Below are 12,411 nucleotides of genomic sequence, written 5' to 3'. Positions count from 1 at the left end.
ATAATCTTTCATCAAAAATAATATTTAGAAGTAAAAGAAGTATAAAAATTCATTTACCTTTTTAAAAAGTCATAGGCTAGCTTGTATTAAATCAACTTTCCCTCTGATAACATCAATGAAAGCTGGTCAAATACTAAAAAGCAGCAATTTGAAGGCACTAGAGAACAACAAAGAGAGAAAGGAGTTAAAGGATAAGTATTCTGGAAAGAAGGAAAATACAATGAAGCAAATTATATTCTCTGTTGCTTCTCCTCTTGAGACATTTCATCATTCCTAAATTGTGTAGGATGAAAGGATTGAAGACAAACAGAAAGGCACAAAGAATTTCAAAACCTCAGCAAATTTTTTTTGGTATTATGGTTCTGGGCTCAACTAAGAATGAGAGGCAATGGTAAAAATTCTACTCTTTGTGTTGAGACCCTAGAAGGACTATACCCTAAGAGTAAAAACAAACTGGAAATAGACAATACCTCACAAAAGCGGAAACTCAGTTTTGATTCTTCCCAATCCTGATTGAATCAAGGTAATATCTCTCTACTGTATTTGCCTGCCAGAAGAAAAAAAAATCCTTTATAAAAGAACATAACAGCATCAAAACCTCTACAGTTTTTTACAGGTTATACCCATTATTCAATTGAAAATTACCAGTCATGCCTGATGACAGGACCAAACGATAACCAAGAGATAAAAATTAAATAATAGAAATGGATCCACAGTAATCCAGATATTGGAGGGTCCAAAACGACAACTAAAATTAACTGTGACCAATGTGTTTAAGAACATATGATAAATGGAACACAACCCCTAATTATAAAGACTACACTCAGTTTGATTCTGGATTTTGAAGCTAGAGAATTTCATCAGAAAACTGGAATCTTTAAATAAAGAATCAAGTAGGAATTTTAGAATAGAAAAATATGATATCTCTGATTAATAATTCAATATATGGGTTTAAGAGAAGATTAGACAAAGCAGAAGAGAGAATTAGTGAACTAGAAAATAGGTTAGTGAAAGAAAACTTAGATTCAAGCATGGAGAGAAAAGAGGATAAAAATACAGAAAGAATGTAAAGAATATATCAAACACAATAAAAAGATATAACTTTTTATTGAACTTTCAGAAATAGAGGACAGAAATGGAACAGAAGAAATATTTGAAGAGATAAGGGTTGAGAATTTTCGAAAACAGACGAAACATATCAACCCATGGATTCAAGAATCTCTAAGAACTTCTTAAAGAAATAAATACAAAGAAAATCACCCCCCAGGCACCATGCTGTCAAACTGCTAAAAGCTAAAAATAAAATACATATGTGAAAGCAGTCAGAGGAAAAAGGCTCATTGCTTTCAAGGAAACAATTATAAATTGACAGCTGACTTCTCAGCGGAGAAAATTGAAGTCAGAAGATAATGGGGGTAGCATCTTCAAAATACTCATATAAGTACCAACCTAACCCAAACAAAACAAACCCAGTGCCATCGAGTCGATTCCAAGTACCAACCTAGAATTCAATAATGGTGAAAATATTCTTCAAAAGCGAAGGGGAAATAAAAATGTTTTCATACAAAAAACTTAGATAATTAATTTTTGGTAAACCTATGCAACAATAAATGTTTAAAATAATTCTACTTCAACAAGTTAAAAAGTTGTTTTAAATGAAATTACAGAAATGCACAAAGATGGGAAGAGTACTGGAAAGGGTAAATATGTGAATAAATATATTGACTGTATAAAACAATAAAATAATAATATAAAATAAAATCTTCTAGGGATTAAAATATATGTAGAAGTAAAATACACAACAGCAACAGTACAAAAAGAAGGATGGGGTAAAAGTAGCTAAAATATTCTAAGATCCTTGCATTATCTGGGAAGTGTTAAAAAGTTCTAATTTATTATGTGTTGTTGTTAGGTGCCATCAAGTCAATTTTGACTCATAGCAAGCCCATGTGACAGAGTAGAACTGTCTGATAGGCTTTCTGGGCTATAACCTTTATGGGAGTAGATTGCCACATCTTTTTACTACAGAGCCACTGAGTGGGTTCAAATGGCTAACCTCTTAGTTAGCAGCTGAGTGCTTAATTGTCACATTGCCAGGGCTCCTTGCACAGTAATAAGTCTAGTGTGCATACTATAATCTCTAGATTAATCACTAAAACGATCATTGGTAAGCTAATGAGGGGGATAAAACAATGAATGTAATTGATTAATCCCCCAAAATAGGTAGAAATGAGAAATAAAGAAGAGATGGGATGAATAAAAACATAATGTGATGGTAGGAGAAACTCAACGACTGTAAGTAGAATAAATATAAAACTACACAAAAAAAAAAAAAAAAAACACAAAGGCAGGTCATAATTAAATTGCTGCTTTTAAGATTTTCTTTTATCACTGGTGTTCTGCAATTTAACTAACATCTGACAGTTCCTCTAGGGTGTTGAAAATTGAACAACACTGATTGAAATTATGAATGAAGTTTCACAGTATTGGCCAGGGAATCTTTAATCTTTTCTTACAAATGAACAAAGCTAGGTGGAAAACATTAAATCAACCTGCCTCTGGACATATGTAAAATTATGGATCTTATAACATCTAGAAATAATTGTGGAAATAGAATTAGACAAAGAAACCCAAAAAGGAGAACATTATCTAATGTGAGCCTTCTCTCTAAGACCTAGACACAGGACTTTCACTGGAAGAAAAAGCTTTTCTCGCCACAAGTGTGACAGTTTTGTGATATAAAAACTAGCTCTACCTTAAAGGTTTGCATCATCTTCTAATTGTTATTGTTGTTAGGTGCCATTGAGTTGATTCGACCCATAGCAATCCCATAGGGTTTTCTAGGCTGTGATCTTTATGGGATCAGGTTGCCAGCTCTTTCTCCCGTGGAGATGCTGGATGCGTTCCAATCACCAGCCTTTTTGGTTAGCAGCCAACTGCTTAATGGTTGTACCACCAGGGCTCCTTCATCTTCTAATATTATATGTTAAATATTACGTATAAATTAATCTTCTTTTCAGGGTAGAACACATAGGCCTCCTTGCTGTTACTCAAAGAAGATACACATAGTTTGCCTAAGGACTTTGCACTAGCTGCTCACTCTGCCTAGCATGCTTATCTTCCCTCATAAATTTGCATGGCTTATTCCTTGCCTGCTACAGATCTTTGTTAGAATGTTCTCTTCTCAGAATGTTCTCGCTATTCTCTATCACCTTCCTTGATTAATTTTTCTACATAACACTTCCTTGCTAAAATCGTTATACTTAGCCTTTATTTATTTTCTACTGCCACTAAAGTGTAAGCTCCATGAGGGCAGGAATTTTGCCTAATTTGTTCGCACTGCATCTCCAGTACCTAGAATGATTCCTGTCATACAGTAGGCCAAATTGCCTTTGCCTTTTCTATTCCTCCCACATGGAAGTCTCCTTACCATTCACATTTCAGGTTAAATAATGCCTCCTCAGAGAAGTCTTCCCTGACCACACTATTTAAAGTATTCTTATTCTGTCCTACTTATTCTCTCTCCCAATAGATTTTATGTTTTCTTCACATGTTTAACCATATCTGAAATTATCTTATTTGTTTCCTTTTTTATCGTCAAATTCTTGCTATTGTAGAGTAGAGATTCTATCTTACTCTTAGCTATATCCCTAGAACTTAAAACAGAACATTGCCTAATATATAGTATGTGCTCGATGAATATGAATGAATGAGTGGATCCAAGTCCTTTTAGCTTTTCACTGCCTTGCTGTAATGTTGACACTAATCTATCTCTAAATCTTACTTAATGTCTTTTTGTTCTGGGTAATTTCACTTGTAGAATCCCTGGGTCATACAAACAGCTAACAAGCTTGGTTGCTAACTGAATGGTTGGTGATTCGAGTCCAAGAGAGGCACCTTGAAAGAAAGGCCTGGTGATATACTTTTGAAAAATCAGTCACTGAAGACCATATGGAACACAGCTCTACTCTGAAACACGTGAGGTCACCATGAGGGTCATCATCAGTTGGAATAGACTGGACAGCAAATGGTAATCTGACTTGTAATTTCTATATAAAATACTTTGTATGGTGATTGTTCTGGATTGAATTGTGTCCCCCCAAAACTATGTGTTGTAAATTCTAACCCCTGTGCCTGTGGTTATAATCACATTTAGGAATGGGTTTTCTCTGCTATGTTAATAAGACAGTATTAGTTAGGGTGTGTCTAAGGGGATGAGGTCACCACTCAGATGGACTAGGAGAATGAAGTCACCCAAAGCCAAAGGAACAGAGTTGTCATCACAGTGGGCTTCGAAGGTGGAGCTGAAGCCCAGGGCTGAGGGGCCTCCACCCAGAATCCAGAAAGCATGGCCAACACCCAGAGCCTGGAGGGTGCGGCCGTTGCTTAGATGGTCTCAGAGAACAGAGCATTATTTTCAAGCCTTGAGAGCTAATGGAATTAATTTTTTCTGCTGGGTTTTGGATTTACTTGATTCTCATTATCCCTCCTTTCCCTTCAAATTCTTCAATTTGTGATTGAAATGTCTACCTTGCGCCTGTTCCAACATTGTACTTGGAAACAGATAACTTGAATTCTAGATTTCGTAGGTTCACAAATGAAGAGGAATTTTGCCCCAGAAAGGAATACACCTAAAGTCTTACCCATATCTGAAATAAAGGATTAAGAAGAAGAGATTTTGGACTTGGAATTGACTTAAGACTTTCGGAATGATGTGATGGGGTGAATATGTTTTGCATGTGGCAAGGACATGAATTTTTGGGGGCCAAATGTGGAGTGTTTTGGATTATATTGTGTCCCCCCAAAATATGTGTAAATCCCGACCCTTTTAGCTGCAATTATAATCCCACTGAGGAATGGGTTTTCTTTGTTATGTTAATGAGGCAGTATTCCTGTAGGATGTGTCTTAAATCAATCTTTTTTGAGATGTAAAAGAGAAGATTAAGCAAGCAAGGACGAAAGCAGAGATGGAGGAAGATAGATGTCATGCCACATGAAGATCACCAAGGAACTGAGAATAGAAGCTGAAAAGAGACAAGGACTTTTAGCCAGAGGTGATAGAGGAAGCTTTCCTAGAGCCTGTGCCCCGAATTCAGACTTCTAGCCTCCTAAATAGTGAGAAAACACATTTCTGTTCCTTAAAGTCACCCATTTGTGGTATTTCTGTTACGGCAGCATGACATAACTAAGACAGTGATCCTGTATCTTCCAATCTTATAAAACATTCAAGTCTTAACATTAAAAAACAAAACAAACAAAAGAAAAAACAAAACAAAAAAACCCACATTTGAGTACTTTTCCCAAATTGTTGTTGTTCTTGTTAGATGCCGTCGAGTCGGTTCCAACTCATAGTGACCCTATGCACAACAGAATGAAACACTGCCCAGTCCTGGGCCATCCTTACAACCGTTGTTATGCCTGAGCTCATTGTTGCAGCCACTGTGTCAATCCACCTCGTTGAGGGTCTTCCTCTTTTCCTCTGACCATGTACTTTGCCAAGCATGATGTCTTTCTCCAAGGACTGGGCCTTCCTGACAACATGTCCAAAGTGTGTAAGACCCAGTCTTGCTATCCTTGCTTCTAAGGAGCATTCTGGTTGTACTTCTTCTAAGACAGATTTGTTCATTCTTTTGGCAGTCCATGGTATATTCAATATTCTTCGCCAACACCACAATTCAAAGGTGTCAATTTTTCTCCGGTCTTCCTTATTCATTTGTCCAGCTTTCACATGCATATGATACGATTGAAAAAACCATGGCTTGGGTCAGGTGCATCTTAGTCTTCAAGGTGACATCTTTGCTTTTCAACATTTTAAAGAGGTCTTTTGCAGCAGGTTTACCCAATGCAATGTGTCTTTTGACTTCTTGACTGCTGCTTCCATGGCTGTTGATTGTGGATCCAAGTAAAATGAAATCCTTGACAACTTCAATCTTTTCTCCGTTTATCATGATGTTGCTTATTGGTCCAGTTGTGAGGATTTTGTTTTCTTTGTGTTGAGGTGCAATCCATACTGAAGGCTGTGGTCTTTGATCTTCATTAGTAAGTGCTTCAAGTCCTTTTCACTTCCAGCAAGCAAGGTTGTGTGATCTACATAACACAATGTATTAATAAGCCTTCCTCCAACCCTGATGCCCTGTTCTTCTTCATATAGTTCAGCTTCTTGTATTATTTGCTCAGTATACAGATTGAATAGGTACGGTGAAAGGATACAACCCTGACGCACACCTTTCCTGACTTTCCCAAATAGTGTCAGGTTAATAAAGGTAAGTTCCTCGTGTTAAATCTCCTGCCGTTCCATCCACTCTCACCTATTTCAGTATCTCTCACCTCTCCAAGCTGAATTTACTGAGCAGCAAAAGTGAAAGCCTTTAATCTTCCATTTTGGGGCCTGTGTTTGAAATGGATTAAAGAGTCAATCAAAATTAGTTTTAAAACCTTCAATCTTCTAGGCCCACAAGCATTCTTCCTCTCTCTCAGAAGTGAAGGTGGCTTTAAGCCATCTGTTATTTCCAGGGAAACATCTCCCCCGGCTGTCACTGATGATTGCTGTGCTTCTTTTTTATATAAGCAGAAAAGAAAAAGACAAGGATGAAAAAAAAAAAGAAAGAAAGAAATCTCCTGGCCACCCACATGCATTGCCTTTGTTTGCTGGTCTTCTAGTTTCCTTGGGAGACCCAGCCAAGAAGAAGCTCCATTTAGCTGACCACAGTCATTTCTCATTATACTCCCAATTTAAATAAGGCCCAGAGTGGAAAATTGCAAAACAGGAAGCTTGCAAATTGCATCAAAGCAATGTTATTAGACACGAGAGTAAGAGGTCCTTTATGATGCTGGCTCTTGGGATGAGACCTAGAGTTCTACTGGAGGAATTTAGGGCTTTGTGTGCAGGATTCCTTTGAGAGCTGGGTCCTCTTCACTCAGTTATACATATCCTGATGGTACCTGGGCCTACTGGCAGTAACCCAAGTTATTCTGAGAGGTAGAAACACTAAAAAAAGGTACAGTGATCGTGTTGTTACTGGAATAAGGTTCTTGCCTCTCACTGGTCAAGAATGAACAGATAAGGCACACAGAATTTTCTACAGGAGCAAAGCTTTATTGAAGAGGCTTTCAAGCAGAGATGAGGACAGCCTAAAGCAACACTGACCTCTGCCTCACTGAACAAAAGACTAGCCTGGGTTTTTAAAAGTTCTTGGGCTGGAAAAGATTCATGTTTATTCACAGGCATAGGAAAAAAAAATATATATATATGTATTTTTTTCATAGGCAGGGGTATATTAACCCTGGTGCCTGCACAGCAGCTTTTGAAGATGGCGCATGTCCCGGAGGCCTCTGGATTTCGTAGGAGGACTTATTATGGGGTGTCACACCTGTGCAGTCTCCCAGCTGCTGCTGCAGCCCCTCGTGGAAGGTCACACAGTGATCACAGGTGGATGTTCTGTGCATGTCCCTGGGGCTGGTTTTCTCCAGCTGCTTCTGAAAGACAACTTAAAAGAAGTTTGTGGGCTATTTTCTGATACCCTGACCCATTGTTCTGGGGAACGTCTTTGTTTCTGCGCCCTGGCCCATTTCCTGTACTTTGTTTGCAGTTTTGGGAGGCCCTCTGTTCCCTGTCTTAATAGGTCCTGAACTGCCAGCAGGGACAGTACCATATTATGCTTATTATCCCAGGGCAATTATTAATAGCGACCCCTCTCTCTCTCCGGGAATCTCTTGGTGGTACAAAATGTTAATGCACTCAGCTCCTAAACGAAAGATTGGGGGGTCAAGTCCACCGGGCAGCAAGGCCTGGTGATTCTGAAAAATCAGCCATTGAAAACCGTGTGGAGCACAGTTCTACTCTGACACACACTTGCTGGCTTGACGGCAAGTGGTTTTATTTTTTTTCTTTCTCTTTCAAAATTTCCTGGTTTGAATAAAAAATGAAACTGTCATCCTAACTAAAGATCAGTGTTGCAGATGAAACAACAAAATATTTTTTCAAGCTCTCATTTGTAGCAGATGAAGGATTATTTGGATGACAAAGATAAATTTGTCGAGTTTCAACCATGTGCAACCAAGTCCATCCACCGATTGACCTAGAACAGGCTGAAATCTTAGATAGCTCATCTTGAAACTGTTTAAAACAGGTTTCTCAGCTTCAGCCATGTGAAAACTGAAGGCGACCAATCCCAGAAAAGAGTCAACAATTTGCCTCACGCGCCAATCAGAGAAATGAATTCAGAATCTCTCTGATTTGGTGAGTTTCCCCTCTCATGCTATTATCCAGCCCTGAGTTTTCTAATGTGGTAGCCAGTGGCTATATGTGGCCGTTGGACACTTGAATTGTGGCCAGTGTGAGCTGAGATGTGCTATAAATGTAACATACACACTGGATTTTGAAAATGTAATATAGAAACTAAAATTTCTCACTAATAATCTCATTATTAATTATTTATTAATATTGATTCCATGTTGAAATGATAATATTTCAGATATACTGAGTCAAAATACATTATTAAAATTAACCTCACTGGTTTCTTTTTATCTTTTTAACATGGTTATTAGAAAATTTACAAACTACATGCGTGGCTTGCACTACTATGTTTCCATTAGCACTTAATCTAACCTTTCTAATTTCTATGCAGGGAGATGCACTGAACTGGAACTAAGCAAAGATAGCTTTATCTGAGACTGCTATTTGGCAATCTTTGTTTGTTTTCCTTCTATCAGGCATCTACTAACACTTCTAAACTTCAAGTCAGGTGTCGTTGTGTTGGTGGGTGTCATTGAGTCTCTTCTGACTCACAGCGACCCTACAGACAGAATAAAACTGCCCCATCGAGTTTTCTAGACTGTGAATCTTTACAGAAATAGACTGCCACAGTTTTCTCTCGTGGAGAGGCTGGTGGCTTTGACCTACTGACTTTTCGGTTCGCAGCGGAGCGCTTAACCACTGTGCCACCAGGGGTAACAGACATTAAGTATCTAACACAGGTAGGACTCAAGAAATATTAGCACGGTTCTCCTTCGCTAGAGCAACTGAGTGGGAAAAAAGATGGGCTTAAACATCTTAACAATTGTGAGGGTGGAGCGGGACCCAGCGGTATGTTCATTCTGTTGCAAATAGGGTTGCTCTGAGTCAGAACCGATTCAACAGCACCTAACAACAATGGTTTGTAATTTTTAATAACAATTCTATGGAAGGCTAAAGTTTAGCTAATGATTATTTATATAGAAATAATTTACTAGGTTAAAATACAAGAATCTAAGCAAATATTTAAAGCGTTCGAGAAAACAAATCAGTCTCAAACATCCTCTGAAAAAAAAAAAGCCCATTGCCATTGGGTCGATTCCCCCTAGTAGCGACCCTACGAGACAGAGAACTGCCCCATCGGGTTTCCAAGGAGCGCCCGGAGGATTCAAACTGCTGATCTTTTGGTGAGCAGCCATAACTCTTAAGCACTGTACCACCAGAGTTTCCCAAACAGCCTCTACTGCTTTAGAATTATTAATTGAGATCTCAGCCTGAGGGCCAGGAAAGAATCTATTTCTCTTTGCCTTCTCACATGTGGCGTGTTCTTGGTTCAGAACGAGTGTTCAATAGATGACAGCTAAATAAATGAAATAATTCATACGTTAATGAATCATTTATTTAATAAAAAAAAAAAGTGTCACCAAAGAGCATTTTACTTGAAAACACTTTGTTAGCCTAGCCTGCATTCGAAAGTAATAAAAATGCCCCTCTTTGAAATATCCCCTGAATCCAAAGCAATTTGGCAACATACTTAGAGGCCTAAAATGTTTTTAACCTCTAACTCAGTAATTATACTCTGGCATTCAACCCTGAGAATGTAGTAATAAAAATTAATGTAATTTAAAATAGCACAATGTTTTATGTAACATAAAACCAACAGTAGGGGATACTTAAGTAGCCAATAGCAAGTATTGAAAAAATATTAGGAAGCTATTAAAGGCTATACTTAAGATGCGTTTTAGAACATGCAAAAATCCTGTAATACCAAATTTTAACAGCACTGTTCAAAATACATAGCCGAAATACTACCAGATCAAAATGCATGTATAGAGAAATTACTGGATACATACAGTAATTTAACATTATGTATGATTGTGAATGGTGCAATTATAGAAATTTTTTGTCTTTTAACTTTTTCCCCCTAAATTATTGTATCATAATGTGCATTTCAAGTTACCATCTTCTCTTGCCCGGAATATTATAACAGCTCCCTAGATGGCCTCCCAGTTTTTACCAGTGCCTGCTTTTTCCATTATCTAAATATCAGCCTGAATGGCGTTCTTAAATAAAGTGCAGTCTTCCTAAGTAAGTTGACTTTTTAAAAAATAAGTTGAATCTATTTGACTATTGCAAATAGAATTAAAAAAAACTTTAGCTGGTTAACAATAACGCCCTTGACCTATATTGGTCTATCTTAGATACCTGGTGCTATCGTAACATCAATGTCACAAGTGGGGGGCTTAAAGAACAGAAATTTATGTTCTCACAGTTCTGGAGGCTAAAAGTCCAAAACAGGGTCTTGGCTGTGTCGATTCATTCCTTATGGTTAGTCCGGGCTTCCTTGTTTCCTTGGCTTATAGGGGATCTTCACATGCAGTCTTATCTTCCCCTACCCCCTTGGGGGGGTGTGTGTGTGTCTGTCTGAATTTAATCTGCTCTTTTTATAACTCAGAAGGGATCAGATTTAGAATTCACTCTATTACCGTATCATCTAAATAACATAACAAAGAAAACCCAAATAGGATTGCATCCACAGGTAGAGGGGTTAGGATTCCAACACATATTCCGGAGGAACACGATTTATTCTGTAGTAAGGTCCCATATTTATTGGGTACACATTTAAGGGTATTTCCCATTTCTCCTGAAAGTCATCATTGTACTCCCGAAAACAACTTAAACTCATGCTTTTTAGTTCACTAAATTCAACCTGGATCATTGACTATGACTCACATTTCACATTCAGAGCTTTCCCAACTTGATAATATCAGCAACCATTGCTAATAGAACTTGTGTGTATCTCACTCACACATGCCACCAGTATAAATAAATAAATAAATATAGGTGCAAATAAAACAAATCCCCTGAAAACACTGCTGGTAATATCCACTGAGGTAAGGGAATATGAATGAGTGATTAAGATGAACTCATGTTATACAGTCTTTTCCTTACTGATTATATAGGAAGAATGTGCTTTAGTGGCAGAAACCATTTAAAGGGATGAAACTAATTGCTCTGTTGTTAGGTGCTGTTGTCTGTACGACAGAACAAAACACTGCCCCACTCAGTGCTGTCCTGTCGATTCCAACTCATAGCGACCCTATAGGACAAAGTAGAACTGCCCCATAGAGTTTCCAAGGAGTGCCTGGCAAATTCGAACTGCCAACCCTTTGGTTAGCAGCTGCAGCGCTTAACTACTATGCCACCAGGGTTTCCTAAACACTGCCCAGTCCTACACAATCCTTACAATTATTGCTATGCTTGAGGCCATTGTTGCAGCCACTTGTGTTACCAAGCGTGATGTCCTCCAGGGACTGGTCCTACCTGAAAATTTGTACAAAGTACTCGAGACCAAGTCTCGCCACCCTCCCTTCTAAGGAACATTCTGGCTGTACTTCTTCCAAGACAGATATGTTTGTTCTTTTGGCAGTCCATGGTATATTCAATATTCTTCTCCAACATCATAATTCAAAGGCATCAATTTTTATTCAGTCTTCCTTATTTATTGTCCAGCTTTCGCATGCATATGAGGTGATTGAAAACACCATGGCTTGGGTCAGGTGCACCTCAGTACTCAAAGTGACACTTGTGTTTTAACACTTGAAAGAGGGCAGATTTGCCCGATGCAATATGTTGTTTGATTTCTGGGCTACCTCTTCCAGGGGCAGTGATTGTGGATCCAAGTAAAACAAAATCCTTGACAATTTCCATATTTTCTCTGTTATGTTGCTTACTGGTCCAGCTGTCAGGATTTTTCTTTTCTTTATGTTGAGGTGTAATCCATACTGAAGGCCATGGCCTTTGATCTTCATCAGTAAGTGCTTCAAGTCCTCTTCATTTCAGCAAGCAAGATTGGATATCAAAGGTTGTTAATGAGTTTTCCTTCAATCCTGATACCCAGTTCTCCTTCATATAGTCCAGTTTCTTGGATTATTTGCTCAGCATACAGATTGAATAAGTGTAGTGAAAGGATACAACCCTGATGCACACCTTTCTTGATTTTAAATCACTCCGTATCCCCTTGTTATGTTGGAACTACTCCCTCTTGGTCTATGTACAGGTTCCATATGAGCACAATTAATTGTTCTGGAACTCCCATTCTTCCCAGTGTTATCCATAATTTGTTATGATTCACACAGCCAAATGCCTTTGCAGAGTCAGTAACACGTAGCTAAATA

This window comes from Elephas maximus, chromosome 14 (genome assembly GCF_024166365.1).
Source record: "Elephas maximus indicus isolate mEleMax1 chromosome 14, mEleMax1 primary haplotype, whole genome shotgun sequence".
Lineage (NCBI taxonomy): Eukaryota > Metazoa > Chordata > Mammalia > Proboscidea > Elephantidae > Elephas > Elephas maximus.
This window is presented reverse-complemented; position numbering follows the sequence as displayed.